At 37.5% G+C, this 15,678-nt stretch overlaps 2 long non-coding RNA genes and 1 other non-coding gene across 3 annotated transcripts; 2 read left to right on the top strand and 1 right to left on the bottom strand.

Annotated features, from left to right (window-relative positions):
• Positions 1–3,103: 3,103 nt before the first annotated feature.
• LOC112171571 lies at positions 3,104–3,879 on the top strand. The gene is made up of 3 exons (XR_005810128.1): positions 3,104–3,173; positions 3,315–3,352; positions 3,717–3,879. It is a non-coding gene; the product is annotated as an uncharacterized LOC112171571 (long non-coding RNA).
• Positions 3,880–4,138: 259 nt separating this feature from the next.
• LOC121052814 lies at positions 4,139–6,545 on the top strand. The gene is made up of 3 exons (XR_005810140.1): positions 4,139–4,422; positions 5,435–5,504; positions 6,152–6,545. It is a non-coding gene; the product is annotated as an uncharacterized LOC121052814 (long non-coding RNA).
• A 2,758-nt stretch (positions 6,546–9,303) lies between these two features.
• TRNAD-GUC lies at positions 9,304–9,375 on the bottom strand. Its single transcript has one exon. It is a non-coding gene; the product is annotated as a tRNA-Asp (tRNA).
• Between the last annotated feature and the right edge of the window lie 6,303 nt (positions 9,376–15,678).

Here is a 15,678-nt window from a genome sequence, read left to right as displayed (position 1 = left end):
TCAAGAGAACCACAAATAAATGCGGAAACTCACAACCAAATGGTATGGACAATGAAAGTGGTTTGTGAAATTTGATTTTTTTAATTGCGAAGAAAATAAAATTAATAGTTGAAAATTAAAATTAAAATTAAAAATAAAGATAATAGAAACTAATCAAGAAATGGAAATTAGGTCACTAGGGCATCCTCCTAGCCAAATTTAATGCACAAATATATTCCGACAATGGTCACTCAATTCATAGTGGCATCAAAAACCGTACCCAAGACTTTTCAAGACTCATGGGTCATTAGATTCCTTAAAGGGTATTTCTACTCTGGATCAAGGGTCGTAGAAACTCAATTGGGACAATTTAGAGCCTTGTTAGTAGGGCTGGGCGTCCGGACCCGAAAGACCGAGGACCCGACCCGAACAGAGGAAAAAAGCCCGATTCAGTTCGGTTTTAGAATAGAAATTTTCGGTTCGGTTCGGTCTCGGGTTCCATATTTTCAGGGCCCGAAAGCCCGAACCGACCCGAAAGTTTTCCTTACATAAGTTTTCCTTTCTATTTTCTTTGCAGGATGACTTGTAAAACGTTCCAATGTACAACCTAGAAAGGTTCCCTTGTAGTTTCCATTAGGATAGTTAAATTCTTGTGATACTTTACAATTTATATATTACAACACAGTGACACACCTTATATTAGGTTGCCAGAAAGAGACCCATCTAGGGGCCCCGTGGCTCCTTCACGCCTTTGATTTTGTAGCTAAATGAAATCTTTATCTTGATCACATGTAACATATACAATGATGTGGTGTTGGGCATTAGAAAAGGAAAAAAAAATGTTTCATTTTTGTTTTTCGGTGGAAAACTGAAAATAAATGTTTGGGCCCGAAAAAGCCTGAAAACCGAACCGGCCCGAATGGGTTCGGTTTATGTCGGTTTTCAGTTTACAAAAAGACCGAACCAGCCCGAACCGACATTTTCGGGTTCGGTCTCGGTCTCACTAATTTTCAGGCCCGGCCCGACCCGAGCCCAGCCCTACTTGTTAGGGCCTCTAGTTGTACCAAAAGGCGAAGAGTCCTAGAATCAAGGTTCTCAGGCTAGCCAATACGGCAATCAAAATTGGTATTATAACTAACCATGTTCTAAACAAGTGTTCTAGCTATAAATTAGAGAAGTGATTAGGTCCCCTAGTTTGTTCTAGACATGCTCATCTACACATTCAAGAGTTAATCAAGCTCATAAGCATCCATCTAAGCCAAATATTATAGAATAGAACATATGCCAAACATGAAATTGAAAACCATTACATCAAAACATATTTATTACATTAAATCTATGTTAGGGCTCAAACTCTAGCTTCCTAAATAGACTACTCACAACTCATCCACAAATCAACAACAATATTCATCAATTAATTAAAGAGGTAAAGGTGAAGAAGAGTGAAAAGTAACAAGAACAAGTCACAAATTGCTATGGAGCAATTATGACAAGCCTTAATTTATGGCTTCCCACTATACACAATCTCAAATCTTGATGTAGATGAGATCCCTTGAAGTTCCTTGAAATCCCTTTGAGAAATTAATGAGGATTTGATGGAATTTTGGTGAGGAAGAAAGTGGATCTTGGTGAGGTGATAAATGGATCTTGGTGAGGTGAGGTGGATCTTGATGAAGAGAAATCTTGGTGAGGAGGAAAATGGATCTTGGCACTACTACAAAAAGTTAATCACACAACACTAATCACACAACGGAACAGAAATCATATGTTGTGTGTTTAAGTAAGTTTTATTGCACAACGGTACTTGTTATATTCTGTTGTGTGAATGCCAACAAAGTGATAACTTTTTATTCAAAATAACATTGCACAACGGAATTAAGTAATGTCTGTCGTCTGAGTCTTAAAAAATTTAGCGGCAGATTTCCCTCCACTTTGGAGTCTTGGTTAGCTCTTGAAATACTGAAATTTGGGATACTAGGACAACGGGTTTTACTATTTCCGTTGTGTGATTGAAAAACTAAGCATCAAAGTTTGAGAAAGCTTGCTTGAATGTCTTCCCCTAGATAGGCCTAGCACAAGTTGTAGAAATTGGACAACATAATTATAATTTTCTGTTGTGTGAAGTGGGAACATAGGCAGTAAGATTTTGAGCCAAAATGTTGTGGGCGGCATATTTCCCTCCATATTTTGGTATTTTGATTTTATGTATTGCATTCCTACAACAGTTTGTTACAGAAACGTTGTGGGAGTGACTTGAGAATTTAACGAGAGTTAATTGTGTCCCAAAGACCTAGCCATATCTAGGCCTAATTGTAAAGTGGAAAGAGAAGAAAACAAAGCCTCTCTCGACCTTCTCGAACCTGTCGACCCGTCTCGACCCTCTCAGTCACCTTCTTCGCCACCTTCTCTTCCCTTCTTATCCAAAATGCAAATCCTGTGCCCTCCTCGCTTGTAATCCAAATCCCTAAATCCAAACCACTAATTCAATCCCTCAGTTTCCTCCATTTTCCTCTCAGTTTTTCAAAATCCATACCAAACTTTCCCTCAATTGAAAAAATTGGATTCAAATTGAATGCTTTAGGGTTCCGAGTAATCGAGCACTAGTGAGATGAACAACAACATGGAAAGTCCAAATTCTGAGCCTCTTGAGCGTGACGGCGGCGCTGAGGCTGTTACCTCAATTCCCGATTCTTCTAGTGTTGAGGATGCGGTGTCGCCACTACTGAACGTCGTCGTTTCGGAACCACCGAAGAGCTGCATGAGGATGAATCTAACAACGATGAGGATGACCCTGATGGGTTCAAACCTTACACACGTTCAAGCTTGCCCCAATTCCTTTACCGCAACCCGTCTTCTTCTTTCCGCTCCGTTTTCAAACCATTATCCAAAACCTTCCTCTACTGCCATAGCCACACACCAAGACCTCAAGTTCCTATCTTCTTCGTCAAGGGCTTATCAGCCTCGGCCGTACAAGCCACTGTCGCTACAGCACCAAAAGCAACAAGCCCAGATGAGAAAGGTTCTCTCTTTTCATAAGCTCGTTGGGTTTTTGAATAAAGTAGAGTTCTTTAGATTATGCTTAGTTAAAAATTTTATTTTATTTTATTGTTTGTTTGGGGATTGTAGGTATGAAACCGCAGTGGAAAGCAATAGATTTCAAATGGATAAGGGAGAACAAGGATGTTGTTGCTTGGGTAAATGCTTTATCATTCTGCATATGATTTATCGAGATCCCATTCGTTTGGTTTATTGAGATATGGTAATAGGCTGAATTGAGAAATGCTTCTGGTAATGTGAATTGAGAAATGCTTATGATTTTTATTTTCTTTTTACAGTATTGCAGCCTAGTTTCATTGAATTTGGGTGATATCTGGTATGAGTCTGGTATTACATCCTTTTCAGATGGCTTGATTATTGGGATTTTGATTCATGTGTAAATTTGCAGTTTCTAGAATTGAAATACATATAATATTTTGCTTGTTTTAGAACTGGGTCATCTTTTTTCTAGCGCACACTACCTATTCGATGGAATGCCTCACATAACCCTTCACTTTAATTGGGTGGGAAAAGAAGTATCTTTTAGCTTTCTTATTACTTGGGTGCTGGAAATTGATATATTGTAGATAGTAGGCAAATAAAAGGTCGTCGTTTGATATGTATATTATGTACATGGATATTGTCTCTAATTCTCTGTGTGTGTACATTAATTTATTTACCATTTTCTATTCCATTTGTAGGTAGGGCTTGAAAGGAGTTCTGTTGGACATTGGTGGCTGGATAATATAGGTAAGGCTTTTGAAGAAGGAAAAACTTATGAATGTATGAGTTCTAGGCAGCTAGCAGGCTTGTTCATAACTCTTTGGTAAGTGATTATTGTGAATTAAACTCTAGGAATTAGACTTTCACCTAGTATAATAAGCTTGCAGTTCGTTGGCATGTTTTTATAACCTTACTGATCATGTCCTCATATTTTACGCTACTTTTTTGTAGTAGTGTGCATCTAGCCACCCAAATTGCAATGAGACACTTTGATTAATCTCCTCTGTCCATCAACCTCTCCCTTATATTCTCCTCTTTCAACTAGACACGTATTCTCCTCCTCCTCCTTCTCCTTTTCTCTACACTCTTCTTTTCTGGTACCAATGAGTCTACTATCTAATTCATTGACAATCAACCCATAACTAGCTACCAAGACAAAAGAGAAAAGAGAATTCACCATGAGTTTTCATTGTCAAGGAAACTGAAATTTCTTCCTCTTTATGCAGCTAGCTACCTTGTCTTTCTCAAACTAGTCATCTTGTTTAAGCTCTTTCGAAATAAATGGAAGTATGATTTGTATCATGAATATCAATTAGGGGACTTGGATTGCTAAGGTACAAGCTGGGTGTTGAGCTTGGTTTGCTTTTGCTTGGTTCTCTTAGCTGCTGATTTTGAAGGGTTGAGGTAGGGAAAACAAAACTTTCTTTATAGCTTAGATTCTAATCTAGTATGTGGAGTTGTATGATTATGCTTATCTTTGTTCATTTAAAATGCATAAGAATTAGCTTAGGTGTGGAGTTGTATGATTATGCTTATAGCCAGACATATTTTTTCCAGTAACCCATAATTCTTCTAATGAATTTCATCATGTATCAGTAGTATGTGAAAAAGACAGAAAACATGGATGGAGATGCTTTGGGGTTGCAATATTACATGAGCCCACCCCAAGGAAATCAATTTGAACTCTTCCGTGCACAAATATATAGACATATATTCATAAAAACTAACCTCATTTCCTGCTTCTCTGAGTGAATCATTGATTTATACTTTTTTGTTGTTCGATTGAAACTTCTATAGCCAAACCAAATTCTTGGCCGGATTACCACAACAGTTTTCTTCTGAACACTGGTCATGAAAGCTGCAGATTTATATATGATGACTAGCAAACAGGCACAGGCACCATAGTAATCGAGTGCATGACTATAAATGATACACATAAGCTAAAAGAGTATGCACTTAAGCTTGTGAATGAGACCAAAAGAAATTTAGGTAGTGAGCATTAGTAACACTGGAATTATCAGTTGCATGTGAATGAATAGACAAGTGTAAGCAAAAAGGAACTCTGAAATGGCAAAGCATAGTATTGTCAAAATAATGTATATGTAAATTAATGTGATAAGACGGTAAGAGTAATGTGGCAGACAATAGATGAAACTGCACACTTATTTTTTTACTTCATTACTCCATGCAGATGCTCCATTCACATACTTGGCAAATTTACCAACTGCACATATCCACATACATATGCTTGCCTAATGTAAGGAAACAGTTTTAATAATAGATTTTAAGAGAAGATGAAGGCAGAATTAGTAACAAGTGAATATTGGTAGTTTTCTTTTTGTAGCAAGCATATATTTTGAGCGTAATTTGTATTACATAGTTCTAAAGATTGAATTTTGTTTGTTTATTATTTCAGGGAAACATTCCAGACAGTTAGAGTGGTAGTTGAGTTTGGAAGACAGGTTCTGCTATTTAGAATTTTTTGGGTAACAGCCTATTTTTTTCCTCTAAATATTTCGTTACTTTGCATTCACATTATGATAGTGATTTCTTTGGGCATTTTCAGATTGGTTTGTATGATGTATGACAACAAACCGGTCTATCTCTAAGTGTCATAGAGATTATGAAGAGAATGCTCCAAACACCGCTATAAATATTGTGAAAACTTTCATGTCTAGCTTGGTAGATCTGTTATTGACTTTACAAACTGATACAAAACTTTTTGTTTGCATTTTAAAATCCACTTTGCTTTTCATTTTGTCTTTATTGTTATGTCGGTGATGAGGTGTGCTCTGATATGAATATGTGGTAATGATATTTGATTAATTTGCTGTTGAAATTGGATTTTGATTGCTTGTGATGTTGAAATTTAGGTAAAGGTGGAAGCTTTTTCGGCTACTTTAAATCTGGGGTGGGTGATACAATGAAATGTTTATTTATTTGTTGCTCTTAGTTTTCGAGTTAGTATAGGTCAACTAATTTGTTCAAATTGGATTGAGCTTATCGGTAAAAAAGGAATATGAGGTCTGCTAGCTCCTTCAACAGCAGCAAGCAATTAATGTCATTTTGAATGCATGGCCACAAGAAGCTAATGTAAAAAATTATTATAATCTGCATGGTTGCAAACTTGTAGATATATGGGTACAGAATGACACTGTGGGCAGAGCATTTAGGACTTGTTGAAGAATGTTTCAATCAGCCGGAGTCTTGAATGTGTTCAAAGGGTAAGGTCACTGGATGAGCAGAAATGGAGTCAATACTAGAGCTTCTGCAGGGTCCTTGTCCATCATGTGTAGGATCAATGGCTTAAGAGATCAAAAGACTGCTTATCATCTTTGCCTACAAGAGAGCTTCTGCAAGAACAAATGAAGGTGCATTAAAAGAAAGCAGGAGTAATCTATGTAGTTTAGGTCTTCCTAGCTAGAACATTTTACAAGTACAGACTCAATCTATGTTGTCCCTAGCTTGAATTATAAGGATTGTAGTACTGTTTCTATGGTCATATATTGAGCATTATTTCAGGAAAACGTTTATATGGATATTCTTCTTGTTGCCCAAGTTTCATTCATACAACACAACACATAACAATGTGTTGTATGACTATAAAAGAGTTCAAAATTAAGGCTTTTCCCACAACAATCATTGGTTGTTAGCCAATTTGATTCCGATATTCACACCACAGTTAACCAAATATAGTTGTTGTATGAACTAACAACCAACAACAAAAGAAAACAAAATTCTGTTGTGTGAGATTCATAACACACAACAGAAATAAAATGATCACTGTTGTCTGAGTAATCAACAGACAAGCGAGATAATTTTACTTCAGTTGTGTGTTACTTACCTCAGACAACAAATATTAAGTTATATCCGTTGTCTGTTATTAGTCTCAGACAACAAAGAATGAGTTATATCTGTTGTGTGTTATGAATCTCAGACAACGGAAAATTTCCTTTTCTGTTGTCTGACGGTGCCGCGGCATCCCCGCGCATGTCATGGCAGGCACATGCCTGTGCAGAATTCACACAACAGAAACAGGTATTCTGTTGAGCAAAGTATTGTCACACAACACTCGTTTAGACCACAGTGAAGTTGGTCATCACACAACACAAAATGTCTGTCGTCTGATTAACTTATTGTAGTAGTGTGGTGAGGTGATAAATGAATCTTGGTGAGGAGGAAAATGAATCTTGGTGAGGAGAAGAAATGGTGTGTTGGAGAAGAAGAGAGAGAGAGAGAGAGAGAGAGAGAGAGAGGGGGTAATGGGGTAGTCTGTGTCTCTCTGCGGCCGAGAGGAAGAGATGAATATATATGGCTGATTATACGCATTTATATGCGTATAATTATATCTAAAACACTATAAATAAGCAAATCCTCATGTCAATTAATATGTAATTAATCTATTTTTATTTACTGTGTAGAAAATAAGCGGAATTGCAGAAATGGAAGAAAATATTGCGAAATTGGAGTTTTCGAGAAAAAAATGAAATTATTGATGCGGTCAACCACGGTCAAAGTCAGAAAAGGAGCTGAATGAAATTATTCATAATTGTGCCCATGCACTTGAAATTATGAGGAGAGAAGGAAAATATATATATATATATATATATATATTTATATATATAAAGGGTTATTGTTTAATTAATCAATCATGATTGATTGATTAAACCAACAAGGAAATGGTGCACGTGTGTTTGGCTTCTGATGTTAGTGTGGCTTTTCTCTCACCACCATGTGCTAGACCACATCCATTTGCCCTTATGATTAATTAATCATGTCAGCCACATCCCATAGCCATATTCACGTTTTATGTTTAATTAAGTTGTTCAACTTGAGCCAATTAAAGGCTAAAACGTGGCAGACCACTTTCTCTACCTTCTCTCTTATTTTTCCCTGCAACCCAGACTTCATCCTTCAAATCTCTCCCAGCCACGTGTCCCTGACCCTTTTTCTGAACCAACATCAGCCACTCATCCAACCTTTTCCCTCCTCTCTCTTGAAGATATATATCCCACGACCTATTCTCCTCTTGGGGGTAACCACAGAGCAGTAGCCGCACCAGAAAACCAAAAACAGAGGCAGCCCCTTTGGGCTGCTCTCTTTTCTCATTCTCTTCTCCTATCCTCTCCTCCTCCCTTTTCATTTTCTTTAGTTTCTTTAGTTTTATTTTGGAAATTTTGAAAGACTCACTCAAGGCTTTAAGGGAATCATCATCAAGAGTACCACACCTCTATTTTGGGTAGTTGGGTGAAGAAATTGTTTGGTTCATACTAGCTCATAGCTAGAAGTGACCAAGCTAATTCTCTCATCTCTTCCTTATTATCTATTCCATAATTTTATTTGCTATTGATGATGTATTTAACTATGGATAGTGAGTAGTTCAATTTTGGGAGTTAGGGTTGTGAAGCCCTAACTCATCTTGTATAAATATTGATGCTTTAATTTTAATAAATGCAATTTTCATTGTGTATGCTTTAAATCCGAATTTATTGGTCCTTAGAAGCATGTTTCTAGGCTTTGTCACCCTTTGAAATTATGTTGTGGGCAATTGTGATGAATGGATTGATAAATTGACAACTTATTGGTCTTGTTGCATCTAGGATTTAAGTGTGGTAACCATTAGCTAGCTTAATTGTAGCTAAGCTTGCTTGGGTCTCTATTATCTTGCACTCTAGGCCTCTAATTTAGGATATTGCGGCCTTAACCGGCGTAATGCCCAAATTAGAGAGTTGATTGTGGCCCTAACCGGCATAATCGATACACCGAAAGGATAATTGGTTTAGTAGCCTTAACCGGTACTAGATACGAGACTTGACACATATAGGAAATGCATGCATTTGTAAAATTGGCATTGATATTTACAAGATAGTTAGTGTGAATCACCCAACACTCCCATATTCCCATTAATTTGAAAACCCAAATTTAATTTTCTAGTTCGTTAATTAGTTGTTTAGTTTACTTTTCGGTTGCGTTTAGTTTAATTAATTCACAATTCAAAACTTCCTACAATTTTCGACTCATTTGTTTATATCCACCACTAGGCTCTTAGTTTTGATTAGGCTTTGGTGAAAACCAAAGCCGAGCATTGCTAAGGCTTGGTGCCTTAGATTAACTTTTTTATTTATTTTCTTTTTCTTTTCTTTGTTTGCTAAGTGTCTTTATTTCCGATTACCCAAGGATTGTGGGTTAGCCACTAATCCCCGTGGTACGATAAACTTTGGGCATAATATTTCCCTATCTTGACAATGATACGTACGCTTGCGTAAATGTGTATCAAGTCAATGGCGCCGTTGCCGGGGATCGAACCCGGGTCACCCGCGTGACAGGCGGGAATACTTACCACTATACTACAACGACCATGGTTCCCGAAGCATATCCTCATGAGCAAGCGTATGAGTCTAGGAAGCCTTCTCTTGAAGAATTGCTAGCTCAATTGCAAGCTTCCCAAGCCCAATTGCAAGCCTCACAAGCTCAATTGCAAGCTTCTCAAGAAATGCTTGCACATTCCAATGAGCAACTTGAGACTAGTCTTGCACAAGAGCCACCCTTCACCATTTATGAGCATGAATCTTTCTTTGACCAAGTGGAGCCTATTTCAAGAGAAGAAGTGTATATCGAGCATCTTGAGCAAGAATCCTTTATGCAAGTTGAAAATGATGATAGTGATGTTGATGTACAAGAAATTGAGGTTGGTTATGAAAGTTTCAATGCAAGTGGGGTGAGAGACTACACTTCGGAGGAACCGGTGCAATATTGGAAATCTAATCTTCACAATGAAGAGGAGGTATATGAAGTTGATTCCAAAGAAGAGGATAGCTTGTCTAGTGAGGAAGATGTGGAGCTTGAAGAATTACACCATGATCCCTTAATCGTTGAGGTCGATATTCCCAAAGAGAAAGAGAGTCATTCAATACCTTGTGATGATGAAGAAATTGAAGAGCCAAGGACTTTCTCTCCTCCCACATCCACGGAAATCCATCATGAACTTCCTAAGGTGGATTGTAGAATATTGAGCACTTACATTCTTAATGAGAGGATTGAGATCAAGGTACTTTCACCTCTCAATCCACCATTAAGTGGTCAATGTTTCTACAATGAGGTGATGGATTGGAAAGGAAATGAAGCACTTGCACTCACCCTTTCCCATCACTCTCAAGAGCTTCAACCACCTATTGTTCCTATGAGCATCATTTCTAATCCACTTAAGAAGGAGAAGGCAAGGTTGGCTCCTAGAAGAAAAATTGAGAAGAGGGGGAATACTAAAAAGCTACACTTTTGGCCACCAATTGGAGTATTCTTAGGTAGTTCTTGGTCTTGTCTCTATGACACATCGATGAGTCCCTTAGCCCCAAACAATAGGGTGGTCGTACTTGAGAAGTATCCACCTTGACAACGATCATGTTCTATAGACCGGCTTGGGGTCTTTAAAAACAAGCGCTTCTAGGGAGGCAACCCTAGGTGGTTTTGAAATTTCCTGGTTTATTTTTCATCAATAAGGCTATTTGGCCATCTTTTTGGAGGATGGGAGGTGTCCGGAGTTTGAAATGTGGAGAAAGAATGAATGTGGCGGTGAGCAGTTTCTGTCCTGAAAATTCAGTTGAATTTGGGTGACTATCGCTTCCATTCTACATGCTATTTTCAGCTGAAATTTTCTGGAGCTATTCTTCTAGATGTCTGCTATCTTGTGCCAAAATTTGAGCCATTTTGAGTCTCTGGAACTTCAATTATTTGGTGGTCAATATGTGAAGGTCAAAACAGAGACAGCTACTGTAGAGTCACTTTGGGAAGCTACACCTTCTACATCCCAAGCAATTTGGAGCTAAAATTTTTCAGAGATGTGTCTACATATGTCTTCTATATACAGGAGAAACAGTTTTTTATTTGAACCTTCATAGCTTCAGATATAGTGCTCCAAGTAACAGAGGTCAGAAGCAGGGCACAGCAGAAACTGCAGAACAGATCAATGAGTTTGGAGGCCAACGATTTTTGACTCATTATTGATTTTTAAGTGAAATTTTAACTGAAGGTAGATTCATGAGTCTAGTTTTATATCTAGTTGGTCTCACCCTCTTTTCACCTCTGGAGCTTCATAAATTGCAGTTTTGGTGACTGAGGGTCAGCAGAAAACTTCATGACAGATTAGCAAGTTTGACCAGCTTTAATTTGCATTTCAATTAGAGATAGGTGGCTAACTTTATATGGATAGAAAGCTTTCTGAGTCTACTTTCCATTTAAAGTAGCCTCACCTGATTATCACTTTCTGAGTATGAGATATGGGCATTTGAAGACAGAAAGGTCATTGCTGGAAGTTTTCTGCACTCACTAGTTTTGTTCACTCGGGTTGGTTGGACTTCTTTGCACTTCATTTCATCTTTGAAGGATAATCTATGGGCAGTTGTGGAGTGTGTTGGATGTATTCAAGGCCATGATCTTAATGGAGGACCTTGGTCCTTATTCTTTGAAGTGGTTGTTGTGTGACGCATTGCTCTTTGGACACTATACATTTCTCAATGGAGTTGATCTTTCATGAGCACCTAGAGCTAGCTTGGAGCATACGTTAAGGAAGTCAAGGTCGTGTGCCTTGAGGTTGGTGCCTTATATTTGTCTTCTCCGAAGGTCGTGAGCAATGGAGGGTCAACAAAGGGGGTTTTCGCATCTCTTCTCCGCATTTAGATTTCCATTTTCGTAGTTAAATTTTGTGCCTTCGCCCGGAATTCACTCTCATGCCTAAGTCCAACATGGATTTAGCTTTCAAGCTCACTTTACAATATTGAGGACAATGTTGGTTTTAAGTGTGGGGGTGAGGGCTCGGGCGCCCTATCAAAAAAAAAAAAAAAGATTAGCTTTTTGTAATTATATTTTAGTGGTTAATGCCTTTTCCAACCCCAATGACGAGCCATGGACTTAACTTGTTATGATTGTGGATAGATTGAGCATGATCTAGGACTATGAATTTGTTTTGTGATTAAGTGTATATGTGATCTATGCTTGACTATATGTGTGCACATAGCCTATGGTTAGGTTGGTTCATCATAATTAGAGAAGCATATAGATGATTTGATTGACTTGCATGCCCTTATTTGTGAGCTTTTGTGCCTATATCTATAGTGTATGCATCGTTCATTCACTTATTCTTTCATGTGTGTACAATTTCATGACAATGCGTATCTAGAACTTGCTTGAGACCTCTCAAGGCTACTTTTAGCTTGCGACATGATAGAAAGGATGGAGGCATTAGGACTATATACCACCATGGCCAAAGAAGCATGTGCCCAAAAATATTTATCACTAGATTGCCACTTTGAGCCTATTTATAATTTAGCCTTTTTGTTCATTACCACCACAAATTCCTACCTAGCCTATACACTTTTATCCTACCCTTCCATGGTAGTTGGTGAAGCGATTCGAGAGAATGACTTTATGTTTGAGTGCTTCAAAAGAAAAGAAAAAGTCAAAAGTGTGAGGTTACAACAGAATAAGTGTGGGGATGAGTGATTTGTATAAAGAAAGAAAGTTCAAGGAAAAGAAAAAAAAAAAGTAAGAAAGTTGTGTAAAGAAAAAAAGGAGTATTACGTAGAAAAAAAAAGAGTTGTGAAAATAAAAAGAAAGTTGAAGGAAAAAAGGAAAAGAAAAAAAAAAAAAAAGTTGTCTTGAAAAAAAAAAAGAAAAAGTATAACATAGTTTAGTTAGCGGGTTGTACATTGGGATTATAGCGAGTGATTTAGCATTCGAAAGCAAAAGTCTTAAATCTCTACAAGAGAGAGTTGCTTCACCGATTTCTATGGACTTTGTATTTCCTTATCCTTCATTTCTATTAGCCACTTGCCCTTAGCCCCATTACAACCAAATAAAAGACCTCTTGATCTTGAATGTTGTGGGTTACCTAGCGGAGATGAGATCGAAGAGCAAGCATATGGCGGTGCGTGTTGTGAAATTGCTTTTGAGTGAACACATATAGCCCCTAAACACTTGAGCGGTAATATTTAGTGAACCTATGTGAGTTTAGTGGGTTATATCGGGTCTTCTATATGCCTATTTGATTGTGGTGGATTAATTTGACACATGGTCAACACATGCATATACTTGAGCATTTCTCAAATGTGCATCTTAATTGCCTTACAAATTCATAAATCTTATGTTGTGCTTCGTCAACCTCACGGTCATATACATAATTAGTTCTCCGAGGGTTATGGTTGGAAAGGCTAATACCGCACTTTCTTTATGTTTGAGGATATATGCTTGAGTCAATAGATTTTTGGTTATTAATTTACATTTAGTTTGCTTGGGGACAAGCAAAGTTCAAGTGTGGGGGTGTGATTATACGCATTTACATGCGTATAATTATATCTAAAACACTATAAATAAGCAAATCCTCATGTCAATTAATATGTAATTAATCTATTTTTATTTACTGTGTAGAAAATAAGCGGAATTGCAGAAATGGAAGAAAATATTGCGAAATTGGAGTTTTCGAGAAAAAAATGAAATTATTGATGCGGTCAACCACGGTCAAAGTCAGAAAAGGAGCTGAATGAAATTATTCATAATTGTGCCCATGCACTTGAAATTATGAGGAGAGAAGGAAAATATATATATATATATATATATATATTTATATATATAAAGGGTTATTGTTTAATTAATCAATCATGATTGATTGATTAAACCAACAAGGAAATGGTGCACGTGTGTTTGGCTTCTGATGTTAGTGTGGCTTTTCTCTCACCACCATGTGCTAGACCACATCCATTTGCCCTTATGATTAATTAATCATGTCAGCCACATCCCATAGCCATATTCACGTTTTATGTTTAATTAAGTTGTTCAACTTGAGCCAATTAAAGGCTAAAACGTGGCAGACCACTTTCTCTACCTTCTCTCTTATTTTTCCCTGCAACCCAGACTTCATCCTTCAAATCTCTCCCAGCCACGTGTCCCTGACCCTTTTTCTGAACCAACATCAGCCACTCATCCAACCTTTTCCCTCCTCTCTCTTGAAGATATATATTCCACGACCTATTCTCCTCTTGGGGGTAACCACAGAGCAGTAGCCGCACCAGAAAACCAAAAACAGAGGCAGCCCCTTTGGGCTGCTCTCTTTTCTCATTCTCTTCTCCTATCCTCTCCTCCTCCCTTTTCATTTTCTTTAGTTTCTTTAGTTTTATTTTGGGAATTTTGAAAGACTCACTCAAGGCTTTAAGGGAATCATCATCAAGAGTACCACACCTCTATTTTGGGTAGTTGGGTGAAGAAATTATTTGGTTCATACTAGCTCATAGCTAGAAGTGACCAAGCTAATTCTCCCATCTCTTCCTTATTATCTATTCCATAATTTTATTTGCTATTGATGATGTATTTAACTATGGATAGTGAGTAGTTCAATTTTGGGAGTTAGGGTTGTGAAGCCCTAACTCATCTTGTATAAATATTGATGCTTTAATTTTAATAAATGCAATTTTCATTGTGTATGCTTTAAATCCGAATTTATTGGTCCTTAGAAGCATGTTTCTAGGCTTTGTCACCCTTTGAAATTATGTTGTGGGCAATTGTGATGAATGGATTGATAAATTGACAACTTATTGGTCTTGTTGCATCTAGGATTTAAGTGTGGTAACCATTAGCTAGCTTAATTGTAGCTAAGCTTGCTTGGGTCTCTATTATCTTGCACTCTAGGCCTCTAATTTAGGATATTGCGGCCTTAACCGGCGTAATGCCCAAATTAGAGAGTTGATTGTGGCCCTAACCGGCATAATCGATACACCGAAAGGATAATTGGTTTAGTAGCCTTGACCGGTACTAGATACGGGACTTGACACATATAGGAAATGCATGCATTTATGAAATTGGCACCGATATTTGCAAGATAGTTAGTGTGAATCACCCGACACTCTCATATTCCCATTAATTTGAAAATCCAAATTTAATTTCTTGCTTGATAATTAGTTGTTTGCTTTTATTTTAGTTTGCATTTAATTTCGTTAATTCCCAATTCAAAACTCCCAAACAACATTCTACCTTCCATTGTGCATAACTCATTAGGGCTACAAGTTAGTGGCTTTGATTAGGCTTAGTGTGAGCTAAGCCGAGCATTGCCGAGGCTTGGTGCCTTGTGACTATTTTATTTTACTTTATTTTATTTTTATTTTTACTTTTTCATTGTATGCTTTTGAGTCACTCTAGCGCCAATTACCTCGGTTAGGTCCAACACCTAATCCCCGAGGTACGATAATCAAGGTTTTAATATTTCCCTTACTTGACAACGATTCGTACGCTTGCGAAGAGTTTATGAACCAAGTCAATGGCCTAGGGCAGTTGTTCACGTGAGAGCTAGAAAAAGATAAGAACTGCCACGTGGTAGCATTTAACTGGCTGAAGCAATTAAGTTTAATTGCTTGCTGCACATGAACGTGAAGGGTGATGGGCTGATGGCTTAAGCAGCTTAACTACATTAATTAATCATATTAATGATTAAAAATTAATCAAATCAATGATATAGGGCCTCAATGAGGCCTAAGATTTATGGCCTCAAATCCTAGGTGTCATGTCATGTAAGCAAATACTAATTTTATTTTCCATTTCACATAATATATCTTGCCACATCATACTATTGCAACACCAACTTTACCCTTTTATATTTCCTTTTAGATGTTAGGGGTGAAT

This window comes from Rosa chinensis, chromosome 1, assembly GCF_002994745.2.
Source record: "Rosa chinensis cultivar Old Blush chromosome 1, RchiOBHm-V2, whole genome shotgun sequence".
Lineage (NCBI taxonomy): Eukaryota > Viridiplantae > Streptophyta > Magnoliopsida > Rosales > Rosaceae > Rosa > Rosa chinensis.
Note: the sequence above shows the minus strand (reverse complement) of the source record. Positions and strands in the feature narration are given on the sequence as shown.